This window comes from Microcaecilia unicolor, chromosome 7, assembly GCF_901765095.1.
Source record: "Microcaecilia unicolor chromosome 7, aMicUni1.1, whole genome shotgun sequence".
Taxonomy (NCBI): Eukaryota; Metazoa; Chordata; class Amphibia; order Gymnophiona; family Siphonopidae; genus Microcaecilia; species Microcaecilia unicolor.
In genome coordinates this window covers 51,382,716-51,400,846 of record NC_044037.1, presented here as the reverse complement: position 1 = coordinate 51,400,846, position 18,131 = coordinate 51,382,716, and the positions used below count along the sequence as shown (strand labels likewise).

Here is an 18,131-nt window from a genome sequence, read left to right as displayed (position 1 = left end):
AATACAGGGTTAGACCAAATGCTTAGACCATTATGCTTCAAGCATTGGCTATTCCAGGTCACAAGTACCTGTAGGATCTTAAAAAGTAGACAGAGTCTATGTTAGGCACCCCAGGGATAAGCAGTGGCTTCTCCTAGGTCTAGCTTAACAAGTATATTAACTTTTGTTTCCCAGGAAATTGTCCAAATCTCTCATTAACTCAGCTACACTCACTACTTTTACCACATCTTTCAGTGAGTTCCAAAGCTGAATATCTTCCAATTGTAACTGTCTGAGTTTGGATTTGAAAGGCAAGTAATTGAATCTAACTCCAAAATCATAGTTTATGTTTTTTAAAAATATTATTTGTAAGAATTCTTTCTTATCCATATGTAAAGGAAAATCAGCAATGAACTGTGGCTTTGATGGGGATTTATGATTAAAAGCTTCTGATGGAGGAATCTCTCTATCTGATGTTTTATGTCTCTCTGTCTCTCGTCTCTCTCTCTCTCTCTCACACACATTTTTATGAATTGCATATGATTTTTTTTTTTGGATCTCCTGATTTTGCATTACTATTTTAACCAATCACATGCATCAAAGAAATGCCTTTCTCCCAGGACATTATTTATAATGGAGGGCAAGATCTTTTAATACTGTGATTCCTATTCCCCTCTTGCACATATATGTAAAAATTTAATTTAATGTACCACTATAAATCTAAAAAATGCATCACTATAGAAAATTCTAATGTAATTGATTGAAGTCATAGAAATTACTAGCTCAGATTTCATATGTTCTCATTTATGAAGCTTTACTTATGCTGAATATAAATTAGAAGTCTGTGGGCTTTATTTTAAAAGCATATCCATGTGTAAATAGCGACATCTACACATTCAGATTGCATTCATGTGTAAAAGGTGATTTTAGGAAACTGCTGTTTAGACAGTGCTCTATGGCACTGTTTCCCAAATCCAGTCCGTGGGTATTCCTTGCCAGGATATCCACAATGAATATGCATGAAAGAGATTTGCATGCAATGGAAACAGTGTATGCAAATCAAGTTCATGCATATTGTGATTGGCAAGGTAGATCTAGAGGGGAAGACATGGGGATAAGGCTCTTGAAAGACAGATATTCAGCAGAACATGTAAAGAACTACAACTTCCAGCTTCCCCAGGATAGACCTAGAGGAAGGAACTCTGGGAGGAGGAGTGGGTGGGGCAGACATCTTCAGAAACATTGGCGGGACTACAACTCCCAGCTTCACTGGGGTAGAGCACCTGACTCTCTTAAAGACGGTAGTCCACAGTACGTTTCCCAAGATCCCGGGAGGCGATCACAAGACTCTTTCATGGTGATAAGCCTGACTACAAATCCCAGGTGCCCAAGGGTGGGATGCATCCTCTTTCCAGGCCAGCTGATGGTAGTGATTATCAGCTGCAGGAGAGTGAAGGAGAGGGAGTTCTGAGAGTGGCTGTCCACAGAAGAGATTTGAGAGGCTCAAAGGGTGGAGGGAGAGACTGAACTGGAGCCTATGGACACCTCTGTACTTTCCCAGGTAAAGGGTAGGAATTCTAAGGGAATGCTAGCAACTTTAGTGGTTAATTTGATTCAATACAATATATGGGACAGAAGCTTAAGGGGAGCACCTGAACTTATTGGGAATATAATAGAAGCGTGTCCCTAGACTCAAGCTTGACCCTGAGGTGGCTACCAGAGATTCTGTTGTTGGTATGTAAAAGGGGGGGGGGGTCCCCTTTCCTCAGCTATTTACTGAGGAGAGGGTACAGAAAGCTTGAGTCTGAAGGAGGGCAATTATATTGAATGTATTTTCTTTAAAAGACTGTTTTGAATTTGAGGAGAGCTGGGGAAGCTGACAACTTGACTGCTACCAGAAGAAAGGGGCTTTTTTTTTTCTTTTGATAAGACTGGACTGTAAGCTGGCAGTCTCTATGAACTAAGCTATGGAAAGCAATAAGACTGCTCCTGAATAAAAGGGGAAGAAAAACTCCCCATTTATTAGTTGCTATAATTTTTGAGTTGGTGATAACTCCTATAGAAAACCCAGAGTGATGCCATGCAGCCAGATTGGACAGAGGAGAGCATGGTCGAGCGGACGGAGAGCGTGACAATATTCATTGTGGCTATCGTATTCTAGGACTGGACTTGGGAGGACAGAAGCCACCCTAAAGCAGTGTTTCCCAAGTCCTATATTTCGTTTTGTTCTTTCTCCTTAGATGTGACATGGTGTCATACCGACATGGCCCTGGTGTCACTCAGTGGCAGTGGAAACAAAGTTGCCCCAGGTGTCTTTGCTTCACTTTCTCTAAAGGATACTTCCATCTTGAGTAAACTGGTGTGGTAGCCATGTTAGTCCATTTTTAAAGGTAATAAATAGAAAAGAAAATAAGATAATACCTTTTTATTGGACTAACAATATATTTTTTGATAAGCTTTTACTACTACTACTACTCATCATTTCTATAGCGCTGCTAGATGTACACAGTGCTTTTGAAGATCACCCTTCTTCAGGTCAGAAGAAGAGGGGTCTCCTTCAAAAGCTAATCAAAAAATATATTTAGTCCATTAAAACATAGTAACATAGTAGATGACGGCAGATAAAGACCTGCACGGTCCATCCAGGTTCCCAACAGACTGGATGAACCGTACGGACGGACTATAAAAAAAAGATATCATCTTATTTTCTTTTCTATCATTTGCTTTATTTCTATTTATTACCTACAGGATACTTAAGCAGGACCTCACAAATTTAGGCCACCATATATAGTTGATTTACAACTGTTTTATTTAAAATAAAATCATGACAAAAACAAGTTCTTTCCTTTAAAACTTGGGGTTCTCAGGGACAATACATTCTGGTTAAACAAATATTGTAACCAAAGTATCTCTTCTCTAGAACACTGGGGTTTCTATTACTGTTTAAATTTACCCCTTATAACACACCTTCTCCCCTCATAGCTATGGAATATTTCTTTTTAGTCTTTAAACCTAGGCATCATCATTCTATCAATCTGTACATAATTTATTTTCCTTTTACCTGCAGCTAAGGCTCAGCTGGCAGTCAATTTAATAAAAGCCTCTGTGATGTGGATCCTGCTCCACTGTACCCTATACCTGGCTAGCTTTTCAGCCTCTTCTGTCCTAACATGATGGCAAGCGTCTCCCCCCCCCCCCCCCCCCCCCAAAAAAAAAAAATCTTCAGTTTGGAAAACCCTCTTTTCTGTTGCACTTTGTCCTTTTATAAGCAATATTTTTCAATGAGCAATGCTCAGCTTAAACATAAGCTATCTTTGCACACTTCTTCTTTCTATTGGGAAAAATGACACACCACAGTGATTACTTCATTTGAATAACATATGGAAGCAGAGACTATCTGGCCTTGTGAATTCCTCCCAGGCTCCAACCATTCCCAGTGGATATTTGAAGTAAGCCTTAGCACCATTGCCTGCTTCAGGCTATGAGACTGACTGCTACTGAGGCTGGGAGGGGAATATCCCTTGTTCTTCCTCTACCTTTCAGGACTTATAGCTGTCTGTCTGCCCTTGGTGTTTGTCTTCCCTACCTTTACTTTAAGAAAAAGGTTTCTTTTAAACTCCTTCTGTCAGTCTGCAAAATAATTGATAATTACTGCAGTTGTGAGGATTGCTGGATTCAACCACCAGACCCCTTTCTTATTGCATCTGCTGCTGTTCGGTTATGAGTCTTTCCAAAGGTTTTCTCCCAGCCTGGCTCTGCTGCTGACCTCACAGCTCTGTTGCCTCCTGGGTCTTGTAGTTCCCCCACTTCCTAAAGAAATATGCACATCTTCTAATTTCTACTGATTTGAACTGAGAAGTGGTGTGATCTGGCTTGCTTATTCTTCTTCCTGATATGGACACATCAATGCCTTATCACACATGGGTGAGACAAAAATCTACATGTGTATTCCCCATGATAGAAAGGCAAGACACACTTGTGGGGAACAATTTCCATGTAGAGGGGGATCTTTTACTAAAGCTTAGCTTGAGTTGTCTGCAGCAGGGCTCATTTTATTCCTATGGGCCTTGCTGCAGATAACTCGAGCTAAGCTTTAGTAAAAGACCCCCTAGAGTTACACCAGCTCACAGGCATGCACAGATTTTTAAAAAGTATGCATTTCAGATAATGCTTTGCATGAGATATTAAAAGAGTAAGTGTCCGAATCTCCTCTATTTTGCGCTTAAAAATAAATTTAAAAAAGATATATATATTTAATTGACAGTGCTTACATGTTAAGGTTTGTAAAATGCAATAGCTAATATGGAGGCAGGCAACTGTTTCCATGTGGACATGCTGACTGTCCAAAGTGGAAGCTGCTGAGCTAGTGTCATTCATTTTTCAATGTGTTTATATGTAAAATGGCTGCCCATATTGTTGAATGAGGGAAAAAAGATACTTCTTTTACAGTTTGACCTTTCCAGCTCATTCGACTTGGTGAACCATGAGCTTCTGTTAGGCATTATTGATAATTTAGGTATTACAGGGAAACTTTTATTTTGGTTCTGCCAAATTCTACTAGATAGAACTTATAAAGTGACAGAAAATAAAGGGGTCCTTTTACAAAGGCGTGCTGAAAAGTGGCTTGTGGTAGTGTAGGCGTGGGTTTTGGGTGCGTGCAGAACCATTTTTCAGCGCACCTGTACCTCTTCCTCCCCCCCCCCCCCAAAACAGACATGCAGCAAAATCAAAATTGCCACGCATCCATTTTGGGTCTCTGACCTTACCACCAGCCATAGACCTAGTGGTAAAGAATTGGGCAGTAATGACCTACACACACCAGATGCCACTTGGTGTGCGTCCGCTACACATGCCAGAAAATAATAATTTTTCAGACACGCGTATTGGATGCGGTAGTTGGGCGGTAAGTCCATTTTGGCGCATGTTGGGCGCGTAGGTGCCCATGCAGCTTAGTAAAAGAGGCCCAAAGTCTTTTCAGAGGGTTTATTTAGCACTACCTAGCATTCTCTAGGTTTTGTACTTGAAAGCTTAGGATTTTGTACCTATATATATGCTGATGATATTACGATAGTGCGCCCCATTTATGTTTGTTTAGTGTGGTCATATTCACGAGTTCAAAAATATCTGACATCGACCGAGTCCTGGATGTTGAAACAGTCATTGAAATTAAAAAAGGACAAAACTACATTTCCATTTGTGAGTGGGAATTCCACTTAAAATAGTCCTGCTTCAGTCATGGTAAATAATACAGAATATGTATCTGTTTCTACAGTTAGGAGCCTTTTTTATTTAAAAAAAAATTCGTTAGAACCTCATATTAATTGATTAAAGATATTTTTATTAATACATAAATTACGGCATATTCAAAAATACTTTGAGAAGGATCTATTTGGTTTGCTTGTTCAGGCATTGCTGCTGTCACGGACAGATTCTTATAACTAGGGCCCTATTTATTAAGCTGTGCTAGTGTTTTTAGCACACATTAAAATTAACATGTGCTAAACGTTAGAGTTGCCCATATAGTCCAATGGGTGAATTAGCTATTAGCATGTGCTATCATTAGCACACGCTAAAAATGCAACGCACCCTTAGCGCTGCTTAGTAAACAGGGCCCTTAATTTTTCTGAGGTGCTCAAAAACCTCACTGAGAACTTCATACTATATGAAATACTTCCATGAGATTTTTTTTTTTCTTAAAGCTGCAAGAATTTCTCTGTTTTATCAGAAGTTGCATTGGTTACCAATTTAGGGGAGAACTATTTTAACATTTATTTGTGCAAAGTTTTGTACGGGATTTTGCCACCCTATGTTTGCACATTTTCAATTTGTATCTCCTATGAGAAATCATAGAAGCTTTAATAATTTTTTTTTCAATGCCAACCCCTAAAGGGAAGAAATCTTTAGCTTTATTCCGTGCTTCCCTAGCTTATGAAGTTGTAAAAGATTGGAATGACTTGTAAAGAGATCTGTAAGCTATAACTCAGTATTATATGTTTTGAAAATGTCTGAAAACTTTTCATTCTGTAAGATTGAGAGAATTTCATGATTTCCCGAGTATTATGTAATCATTTAGGTTTTATTTCTTCTACCACAATTTTGTATGAAATATTAATTAGAGATATTTTGTTAATTTTTATTGTGAATGTAATTCACTAGCATTGAGCTGGTTTTACTCTTATTGTAATCCACTTAGAACTTTTTCTGGTTTTAGTGGAATATACATTTTAATGTTATGTTAAGTGCTGGTATTCTAGAAATTTGCATGTGCAAATTGTGTCTAAATATGGGCACTCAGTTATAAAATTGTCCTTTGTGTGATTTTCATAATGCAACTTAATAAACATGAACCTATGTTCCTTTATAAAAATGGCTCTGAAATGTATCCCTAATAAACAAACAAATTCCTTGGGTAATTTTATACCTCCTACAAAAAAAGTGTAAATGTGTGTATGTACTAGATGTGTGTAGATATATATTTTCTAAGATATGCACATACATTGCCAAGTCGGCAGCTGTTGGGATTCATTAATGTATCAAGGCCTTTCCTTATTGACCTTGTCTTTGTCTTATTACTAATCATTGTCAGTTGTTGTTCTGGTTGTCATTTTTGTTCTCTGCTCACCAGATCTTTCTTAGTCACAATTTCTAAATGTCTTTTCTTCATTCCAAGTGTACTTTCCTGTCATAGTGTCATTCCTTTCTTTGGCTTTAAATATGATTTCAACCACTGTATACCACTCTGTTATTCTCTATCAGAAGAGCAGTTTATCAAATTAAATAAACTATAAACCATAAATTTCACCATAGCTCTACCTAAACTGCTCATCTGGAAATGCCTCCATCACAGTTTGTGCATGTGTATCTGGCTGTGCAATTTTTTAAAGAACCATTTTCCTCATTAAAACACACTTTACACAAAGATTCTCTAATTCCAGTCAGCTTTCCAGTATATCCCTACAGAATATGCAAGAGAGAGATCTGAATAAAATGGAGGTGTGGACATGCAAATCTACTCATGCATTTTCACTAAAGATTCTGAAAACCAGGCTGGTTTGCAGACCTTAAGGAATGGGGTTTGAGACCCTAATTTACATGTAGAAAATGCTCAATAAAATTACTCTAGGAGGGTATTTTTATAACCAGGTGCCCACCCGAATTGCATTTTATTTCAAACCTATCTTTCTTTATAAAGTAGCCAAAAATGCAACTTAATTGAAGGCAGTGGAAATGAGCATTACTGTATATTGCAAATACACATGTAAATGATTGTATTTTATAATGAGTAATGAAAGTACACACCATGCTAATGTACATACGCTTATGCTGATCAGTTTTTTAAGAGGTAGTTTGCACTTACACACATAAATGATTGAATATTGCCATTTGCATGCATTCTGGGTGTCTAAATTTAGGCAGCTCCTTATAAAAATGACCCTTTTGTGGATAAATGTTATATTGACCTGCTTACTGAAATGTTTCCATAAGGCTGGAACTATGGAATAAATGCAAAGTTAATTATATGCCATGATAATGGACAGTAACTTGACAACTACTCTGTTGGAGGGAGTGGGGCCTTGGAGCTGGGAGGGAGGCAGTTAGACATCAAAATAGAACATACCAATACTCGCCCGTTTTAACGGGCTTAACGGCTAGTTTTTACATATTGTAGACTTTCACATGCTTTGCTTATAGAAATAAATTTATTGCTTTAAATGAGTATATATGTTTACATTTCATGTTTATTGAGCATTTTAGGAACTTAAGACAAGACAAAATGTGCATTATGAGTCAACATAATAAGAAAAGTAGCTTTTGAGAGTGAAACAAAACTCCAGCAGCAACAGAGGAATAAAATAAACAATACAGCTACTTAAAATAGAAAAAAGGGAAGAGAATCTACAATATAATGAAAAAAAAAAACAGTATAAGTAGAATACCCTCTGCCAGGGGATCTCAACACAGTCCTCAGGACACATCTAGCCAGATAGGTTTTCAGGATATCCACAATAAATATGCATGAAATAAATTTGTGCACACAACTTCCATTCTATACAGATCTATCTCATGGACAATCATGTTGTATATCCTGAAAACTTGACTGGCTAGGTGTGCCCCAAGAACTGGGTTGAGAACCACTGCCCAGTGCTATTGGTCCTTTAAACAAAACAAAGCCTTATCAATATCAGATATTGAGGCATGAATTAATCATTAATCAGATTTTGAGATGGTGATTACTGATACTGAATCAGTGCCTCCAGATGAATGAGTTCCAGAAAAACATATTCTTTCGCAGATGAAGTTCAATGTTGACAAGTGCAAAGTGATGCATGTGGGTAAGAGGAACCCGAATTATAGCTACGTCTTGCAAGGTTCCGCGTTAGGAGTTACGGATCAAGAAAGGGATCTGGGTGTCGTCGTCGATGATACGCTGAAACCTTCTGCTCAGTGTGCTGCTGCGGCTAGGAAAGCGAATAGAATGTTGGGTGTTATTAGGAAGGGTATGGAGTCCAGGTGTGCGGATGTTATAATGCCATTGTATCGCTCCATGGTGCGACCGCACCTGGAGTATTGTGTTCAGTACTGGTCTCCGTATCTCAAAAAAGATATAGTAGAATTGGAAAAGGTACAGCGAAGGGCGACGAAAATGATAGTGGGGATGGGACGACTTTCCTATGAAGAGAGGCTGAGAAGGCTAGGGCTTTTCAGCTTGGAGAAGAGACGGCTGAGGGGAGATATGATAGAAGTGTATAAAATAATGAGTGGAATGGATCGGGTGGATGTGAAGCGACTGTTCACGCTATCCAAAAATACTAGGACTAGAGGGCATGAGTTGAAGCTACAGTGTGGTAAATTTAAAACGAATCGGAGAAAATTTTTCTTCACCCAACGTGTAATTAGACTCTGGAATTCGTTGCCGGAGAACGTGGTACGGGCGGTTAGCTTGACGGAGTTTAAAAAGGGGTTAGATAGATTCCTAAAGGACAAGTCCATAGACCGCTATTAAATGGACTTGGAAAAATTCCGCATTTTTAGGTATAACTTGTCTGGAATGTTTTTACGTTTGGGGAGCGTGCCAGGTGCCCTTGACCTGGATTGGCCACTGTCGGTGACAGGATGCTGGGCTAGATGGACCTTTGGTCTTTCCCAGTATGGCACTACTTATGTACTTATGTACTTATAAACCTCTTCTTGGATATTTCAGGAGGAAGGACATTCCCAGGTTCTAGATTTTGGGCTGTGGAGGTTTAGTACAAGGAGACAAGAAGAATTATTTATTATTATTTTGATTGCATTTGTATCCCACATTTTCCCACCTCTTTGCAGGCTCAATGTGGCTTACAATACATCATGAATTGTGGAGAAGTATAAGAAATAAACATTTAGTATTACAGAGGATTTTGGGTAACATGATAGTGAAAAAGCTTGATATTAGTATAGCAAGCAAATGTTATGAGACATTTCTGTAGAGGGGTTCACATTTGTTACTCTTTGTGGTATGCCTTGTTAAAGAGATGTGTCTTCAGTAGTTTGCGGAAGTTAGTTCGTGGATCGTTTTTAAGTTGCACAGTAGCGCGTTCCAGAATTGTGTGCTCAAGTTGGAGAAGGTTGACGCATGCATTAGTTTGTATTTTAGACCTTTGCAGTTGGGGAAATAAGATTGAGGAATGTGCGGGATGATTTTTTTTAGCATTCCTGGGTGGTAAGTCTATCATGTCTGACATGTAGGCTGGGGCATCTCCGTGAATGATTTTGTGAACTAGGGTACATATTTTGAACGTGATGCGTTCTTTAAGAGGGAGCCAATGTAGCTTTTCTTGTAGGGGTTTAGCACTTTCATATTTTCTTTTACTGAATATGAGTCTAGCTGCTGTGTTCTGGCTGTCTGAAGTTTCTTGATTATTTGTTCTTTGCAGCCAGCATAGAGTGTGTTACAGTAGTCTAAATGACTGAGTACCATTGATTGTACCAGGTTGCGGAAGACATTCCTGGGGAAGAAAGGTCTTATTCTTTTTAATTTCCACATTGAGTGGAACATCTTCTTGGTTGTGTTTTTCGCATGACTCTCAAGTGTTAGGTGTCGATCAATTGTGACTCCAAGAATTTTTAGGGTGTCCGAAATTGGAAGATTCAGTTTTGGTGTGTTAATGGTGGAGAATTTGTTCATGTTATGTTGAGAAGTGAGTATTTAGACATTGGTTTTTTTCTGCATTAAGTTTCAGCTGAAATGCATTCGCCCATGAATGCATGATATGTAGACTTTGGTTGATGTCATTGGAAATTTCCTTTATATTTTGTTTACATGGGATGTAGATCTGCGTATATGTATGGGTTGAGGTTTTGGTTTGATAGTAGTTTGGCCAAGGGTATCATCAATAAGTTGAATAAGGTTGGTGAGATGGGGGATCCCTGTGGAACTCTGCATTCAGGTATCCATGTGGCTGATATAGTCGAGTTAGATGTCACTTGGTATGATCGTGTGGTTAGGAACCCCTTGAACTAATTGAGAACGTTGCCTCCAATTCCGAAGTACTCGAGGATATGTAGTAGTATTCCATGATCAACCATGTCGAAGATGCTGGACATGTCAAATTGTAAAAGTAGTATGTTCTTGCCAGTTGCAATCATTTGTCTGAATTTAGTCATGAGAGTAACTAGTACTGTTTCAGTACTGTGGTTAGTCCGAAATCCTGACTGGGAGTCATGTAGTATTGAGGGTCACCATCCCTTCCGTTAGTTTGGTTATTAAGGGAATGGATGCTACTGGCCTATAATTGGTTAGTTCACTAGCACTTTTCTTTGCGTCTTTAGGTATAGGGGTGAGTAGAATGTTTCCTTTCTCCTTTGGGAAGAGTATATTTTGTAACATATAGTTCAAGTGGTTTGTTAGATCTGTTATAAATTGTTGAGGGGCACATGCCATAAGTTTGTTTGGGCATATGTCTAATTTGCAATGAGATTTGGCGAATCTTTTGAGCATTTGGGAGATGAGATCCTCCGATAATATCTCAAATTTGGTCCAAATTCTGTCTGCTGGGTATACACCAGGGTCTGGATCTAGACAGTCAAGGAGTATGGCGTAGTTGATGGTGCTGACAGGTATTTTAAGTTGTAGTTGCACGATTTTCTCATTAAAGTATCTCGCGAGATTGTCTGCTCCTGGTGTATCTTTACTGTTGTGACTGGTGTGATATCTAATAGTTTGTTCACAAGTTGGAAGAGTTTATGTGTGTCCTTGTAGATAGGTCCAATTACAGTTTTGTAATGTAATCTTTTTGTTTGTCTTATGATATATTTATATTTTCTTTGAAGTTGTTTCCAGGCATTACGTGTGGGTTTGTATTTCTTTTTATTCCACGCTCGTTCTAACCTTCTAACTTGTGTTTTAAGTTTTTTCAGTTCTTCATTGAACCATGGTGTGGAGTTCTTTTGTGTGAGGTACTGGTTTGAGTTTGGGCTATATTGTCTATTATTGATCTACATCTATCATCCCATTCTAGGAGGAATTGGTTTGTATCTGCCTTTATTGTCCATCCGTTGAGGTAGATTTGTTGCCAGAATATTATCGGGTCTATTTTTCCTGTCGTGGAGTAGGTTTTTTGTTCTTGTTTGTTAGGTGATTCTTTTGCTCGCCATTGGAGGGAGATTAATGCTTTATAGTGGTCTGACCACGGTACGGGTGTCCATTTTGTATCTGTTATTATAAGGTTGGAGTCAGGATCAAATTTGTGTGAGATTATATCTAGTGTGTGTCCTTTAGTGTGAGTTGGTTGTGTGTTTGGTCTATGAAGATCCCACAGTTGTAGGAACTCTTTGCTTTCTTGGGTGTTTATTAAGGTAAGATCTCCGATTTATGATGAGGTTTGAGGTGGAGACACAAGTGTTTGAGTTAAAGTCCATGAAGTATGTTTGGGCATCTTGCCAATTGCCTGGTGGTCTGTAGAGTAGGACTGCGTTGAGGTGTTTTGCAATTTGGGGTGATTAATTCTAACCGAGGCGATTTCAAGTTGTGACAGAATGGATTCAGCTGTGGTTGTGATGGTGAATTCGAATTTGTATATTATGGCTAATCTCCACAGATTACTCAGTCCATGGAACAACAGAGAAGGTCAAGGAAATGGATAAACAGATACAGAGGAGTCATACCAAAGAGAAACGTTATTCAGTGACTCGACTCAACCATGTTTCAGCAAGTGACCCAACTCGATTGTGTCAGATCATTGAATAAAGTTTCTCTTCAGTGTGACTCCTGTGTATCTGTTTATCCATCTCCTTGGATATTTCCACCCTTTTCTGGACTTTGGAGATTTAGTGTCGTCATACATAGAAACAAAGAAAAATGTAGGCATATAAAGACCATATGGCCTATTCAGTCTGCCCATCCATGACATTTACTCTACCTGTCACTCCCATAGCAATCCTATGTACTTGTCCCAAGCTCTCTTGAATTCAGATATTATTTTCATCTCCATCACTTCCACCAGAAGACCATTCCATGAACACCACTCTGTGAAGAAGTAGTTCCTCAGGTTATTTCTGAGTTTATCCCATTTCAACTTTATTCTATGACCCCCCTCATCCCAGAGCTTCCTTCCAATTGAAAGAGACTTGTTTCCTATGCATTTATGCCATGTAGGTATTTAAATATCTCTATCATATTGAAATCTTTAAATCTTATGCCAAAGATCAATGGCCATTTTAGTAGCCTCCCTCTGGACTGACTCTATCCTGTTTAAATATTTTTGAAGGTACAGTCTCCAGAACTGTAAACAATATTCTAAATGAAGTCTCACCATAGTCTTATACACCTCCTTTTATACACCTCCTTTTTTTTTCCTATTGGCCATTCCTCTCCCTATGCACCCAAGCATTCTTCTAGCTTTTGCTGTGACCTTTAATACCTGTTTGGTCAACTTAAGATCATCACATATGGTCACACCCAAGTCCCTCTCCTCTTTTGTGCACAAAAGTTCTTCACCCCCTAAACTTTACCATTCCCTCATGTTTTTGCATCCCATTTGCATGACTCTGTTTCTTTAGCATTAAATCTTAGCTGCCAATTTTCAGCCCACTTCTCTAGCTTCACTATGTCCTTCCTCGTGTTATCCACACCATCAGGGGCATCTACCCTATTGCATATTTTGGTATCATCCACAAAGAGGCAAACCTGACCAGATAGCCCTTCAGCAATATTGATTACAAAAACAAATGGCCCAAGAACCGAACCTTGCAACACACCACTGATATCCTTTTCCTCAGAATAAACTTAATTTACCACTACCATCTGTTGCCTTCCACTCAACCAGTTCCTAACCCAGTCAGTCACTTTAGGCCCATACCAAGGGCACTCAGTTTATTTATTAATCATCTATGCAGAAGCATGTCAAAGACTTTGCTAAAATCTAAATAACATTATATCTAGTGTTCTACCTCAAACCAACTCTTTGGTCACCCAGTCAAAGAAATTAATGAGATTTGTCTGATGAGACCTGCCTCTAGTGTAATCTTGTTGTTTCAGGTCCTGTAATCCATTGAAGTCCAAAAACTTTACTATTCTCTATTTTAAAAGCATTTTCATTAATTTACTTTCCACAGAAGTCAGACTTACCGATCTGTAGTTACCAACCTCTTCTTTACTTCCGCTTTTGTGGAGAGGGACTACATTTGTTTTTCTCCAGTCCTCTGCAACCACTCCCAACTATAGAGAAGCATTGAAAAGGTCAGCAAGTGGAACTTATAGAAATTTTCTAAGTTCCTTCAGTACCCTTGGATGCATGCCATCTGGCCCCACTGCTTTGTCCACCATTAGTTTAGACAGCTCCTAACAAACAGTCCTCTGAAAATTGTCCAGGGACTACCACTCCCTCCTATTTGTGTTTTGTCTTCTGTGGTCCTGCTCCTGGCCATCCAGCTGTGAGCACAGAACAGAAATATTTGTTAAGAAATTGCACCTTATCTTTATTAGCCTCTAAGTATTATTCCTGTTCACCTTTGAGTCTCAAAATGCCACTTTTGCAGTTCCTGCTAACCAGTACTTTTTGTGTAGGAAAAAAGGTACTGGTATTAATTTTGATTGGGGACATCACCTAGCCACACCCACAGTAGCCACATCCCTTATACCAGCCATGGTACACATAAACAGGTATCATTGAAAATACTATACCAGTATAGGAGAACAAAATAACTTGTGATTTTTTTTTCATTATAAATAATTTCTGTAAGCTGTTACAGCTCCAGTATACCCAGTGCAAAATAAGACAGCAGATGTAAATTCTCAAATTGGACATATCCCAAACACTAAAATGAAAATAAAATGATTTTTCTACCTTTGTTCTCTGGTGACTTTGTTTTTTTGATCATGTTGGTCCCAGTCTCTGATTCTGCTGTTCTCTATCTGTTCCCTTAACTCCGTTTACATGGCTTCCTTTCCATTTATTTCTTTACTTTCCTCCTTTCTTCTTCATTTCTTGCCCTACATCCATAGGTAAAAGCTGGGTCCTCCGCAGACTTGACTGGAGGAGGTATAGAGTGGATCCAGCTTTTGCTTATTTTCTCCATCCATGTGCAGTTTTTCTCCTCTTTTCCCTTTCCCTCATCTCTGTCAGTATGCATCTCCTTCCTATTTTTCCCTTCCCTCCATCCATATGCATCTCTCCTTCCTATCTCTTCCCTCTCATCCATCCATATCCAGCATTTTTCCTCTCTCCATCCATCTATGTCCACCATTTCTCCTCTCCTCTCCGCCATCCATGTTCATCTCACTTCCTCTCTCTTCCCTCCCCTCCATCCATGTCTAGCATTTCAACTCTACTCTCCTCCATCCGTGTCCAGAATTTCTCATCTCCCCTAAATCCATGTGCATCTCCTCCTCTGTCTCTCCTCTCCTCCATCCATGTTCACCTCACTTCCTCTCCATTCATGTCTAGCATTTCAACTCTCTCCCCTCCCATCCATCCATGTGCATCTCCTTCCTCTGTCTCCCCTCCGTGTCCAGAATTTCTCCTGAAAAATCCATGCGGAAAACCTTTTCACCTGAGTGTATTTTATAAAAAGTGCTTAGATTTAGGCGTGGTATATAGAATACACTTAGTTGGTATCCTAGTGCATAAAACTATATGCCATTTACAGCAACAAAAATGTGACGTAAATCCCACCATGTAGATTTAGTTGCAGAGGGCCACATTTTATAACAGTGCACGTAAATTTTGGAACGCTATTTAGAATCTGGGGCTAAATGCTGCATGTCTTACTTTATACCTATAGGCCACATAGCACTTAGTGCATGCTAATGTCCATTAGCGTACATTAAACTTTATAAAAGGACCCCTAAATTAAATTTAAAACATTTTAAAGCTACAAATTGACAGAATGAAAAATGTTAACAGTAATAACAATATAGAGAGTGTCTTCTTAAAAATAAAGGGCCCTGTTTACTAAGGTATGCTAGCGTTTTTAGCACATGATAACTCTAGACACCCCCATAGCAATATCTGGATGTCTCTAGCATTAGCACAGGGCCCAAAATGAGGTAACATAGTAACATAGTAGATGATGGCAGAAAAAGACCTGCACGGTCCATCCAGTCTGCCCAACAAGACAACTCATGTGTGCTACTTTTGTGTATACCCTACTTTGATTTGTACCTGTGCTCTTCAGGACACAGACTGTATAAGTCTGCCCAGCACTAGCCCTGCCTCCCAACCACCGGCTCTGGCACAGACCGTATAACTCTGCCCAGCGCTATCCCTGCCTCCCAACCTCCAGTTCCGCCTCCCACCACTGGCTCTGGCACAGACCATATAAGTCTGCCCCGCCTCCCACTACCGGCTCTGCTATCCAATCTCGGTTAAGCTCCTGAGGATCCTTTCCTTCTGAACAGGATTCCTTTATGTTTGTCCCATGCATGTTTGAATTCCGTTACCGTTTTCCTCTCCACCACCTCCCGCGGGAGGGCATTCCAAGCATCCACTACTCTCTCCGTGAAAAAATACTTCCTGACATTTTTCTTGAGTCTACCCCCCTTCAATCTCATTTCATGTCCTCTCGTTCTACCACTTTCATATCTCCGGAAAAGGTTTGTTTGCGGATTAATACCTTTCAAATATTTGAACGTCTGTATCATATCACCCCTGTTTCTCCTTTCCTCCACGGTATACATGTTCAGGTCAGCAAGTCTCTCCTCATACGTCTTGTTACGCAAATCCCATACCACTCTCGTAGCTTTTTTTTGCACCGCTTCGATTCTTTTTACATCCTTAGCAAGATACGGCCTCCAAAACTGAACACAATACTCCAGATGGGGCCTCACCAACAACTTATAAAGGTAATTAGGGCCTGCTTCACCCTGGTTATAGTTGATTACATATTATCTATTCTCATAGCAAGAAACTTTTTTGACATTATCATTTCCATCAGCTCTGAGTAGCACTGTTGATTAAATTACATTTTGCATATCTCCCAAATGGTTCCAAAATTCTACGATAATTCATTTATATCCAATTTTTAAGGGTAATCTGCTTTCCATAACATGTAAAAAAACATAGCAAAGTGATCAGTTTGAACAATACAGCCCTATAATTAATAACTTTAAAATGAAACTGGATGCTTTAAGAGTAACAGAATATAGTTGGGCAGGAAATAATTAGAATCTTTGGAAAAGTGATGATCCAGGAACAACTGTAGGATTTGTTTTCACTGTGCTGCAGACTAGACCACAGTTGAGTAATTGGTTTTTGAATTGGATTCTGTGCACTTCTGATCTTTTTCAATTGAGCCAAATATGTAACTGCAGACTTTCAAATCAAAGTCACTGCTTGAGTAGAAATATACCCCCTGGAAATAAGCCCATGCTGTGTCATGTCCTGGCACTGGCATCGAATATCCAGGGTCATGATGTATATGTCAATCGATATTCAGTTCACTTTAGTTACATAATTGCTTAGGAAAATGTACATTTACTGATTTTTTTTTTTCAATTGCAGTCACTCATTTTTCATGAGTTAAGCTGGCAGCACTAAGGGATAGGTACTATATATGATTCTAAGTAAATCGTCGCTGAAAAAAAATGCTATTCTATAAATCATGATTAAATGTAGGCACGGTTTCCAGAATAGCGCTTACATCCAAGAATCGTGCTTAAATAAGGCATGGCCATTTTTACCAAGCGAAACATGGTACAAATGTGTACATGCTTATAACAACGCACGTTAATTTTAGGAATGCCCTTGTTACACCTATGACCCTCCTATTTCCGCTGCCCCTTTTTCAGATTGCAAGTAACTAGTGCCAATATTTGCTTTTTAAAAAGCCAACTATTGGCACTAATTAGCTCATTCAATTAAAATGCATGTGCAAATTGAGTGTGCATCCAAATTTGTGCACACAATTTTTGGCGACTTTTAAAGAATTGGTAAATGTTCCCATTTTAGTCTCTTTTTTTTTGGCGGGGGTGGGGGGGTGAGGGGGTTATATGATTTATCATAACAAGAAAAGAAGACTGTGGTTTGCTGGCTTCTGTTGATACCAAATATTGAAATCTCTCTCCATGAAACTAATAATCAGCACTTTGGAACCTAGGGATCACAGTTTTAAAATTTATTGGAGATGCCAAGCACAATACAAGTTACCCTTCCCTAGACACAGGGAAGAGGTTTGCTGAATATTGGGGTGCTCAGAACCTACTGGCACCAACAGAGTTGGCTCCTATGCTATAGAAACATTCTTGTAAGGACAAGACAAGTTGGTGAGGCAAAAAAGGAACATTTTGTACAGTATAGCTAGTAGATTCACCTGTTAAAATGTATGTTTCTCAATATTCATGACACCTTGCTGTCAATCCTGCAAGTCAATTTTGGTATTTAATATACTGCTTCAAAAAACATTGCAATAATAAATGAAAGGTATCTCATTATCTCATTACTCTAAGCTTAGCTCATGAATGTTTAACATCCTTAGAGACAACTAGGGTGGTGAATTTAATAGCATGACCTCATTTAAACACTTTTAGTAGATACATATATGCAAAGGAGTATTTTAATCATTTCCCTTTAATCACACAATATGTATTTCTCGATTGACCTGGCTTTCGAAATGACATTGCCTATTGCTCTAGTTCTTATGCCTTTTAAACTTGGGAGACTTTCAAAGCAATTAGA

The 18,131-nt window shown here is 39.0% G+C and overlaps 1 protein-coding gene across 1 annotated transcript in view; it reads left to right on the top strand.

Annotated features, from left to right (window-relative positions):
* The first annotated feature begins 1,444 nt into the window (after positions 1-1,444).
* HTR2C (5-hydroxytryptamine receptor 2C) overlaps positions 1,445-18,131 on the top strand; it is a 563,983-nt gene continuing 547,296 nt past the window's right edge. The window contains exon 1 of the mRNA XM_030210426.1: positions 1,445-1,540. The gene's annotated coding sequence lies outside the window, so the exon portion shown is untranslated. The remainder of the gene's footprint in view (positions 1,541-18,131) is intronic.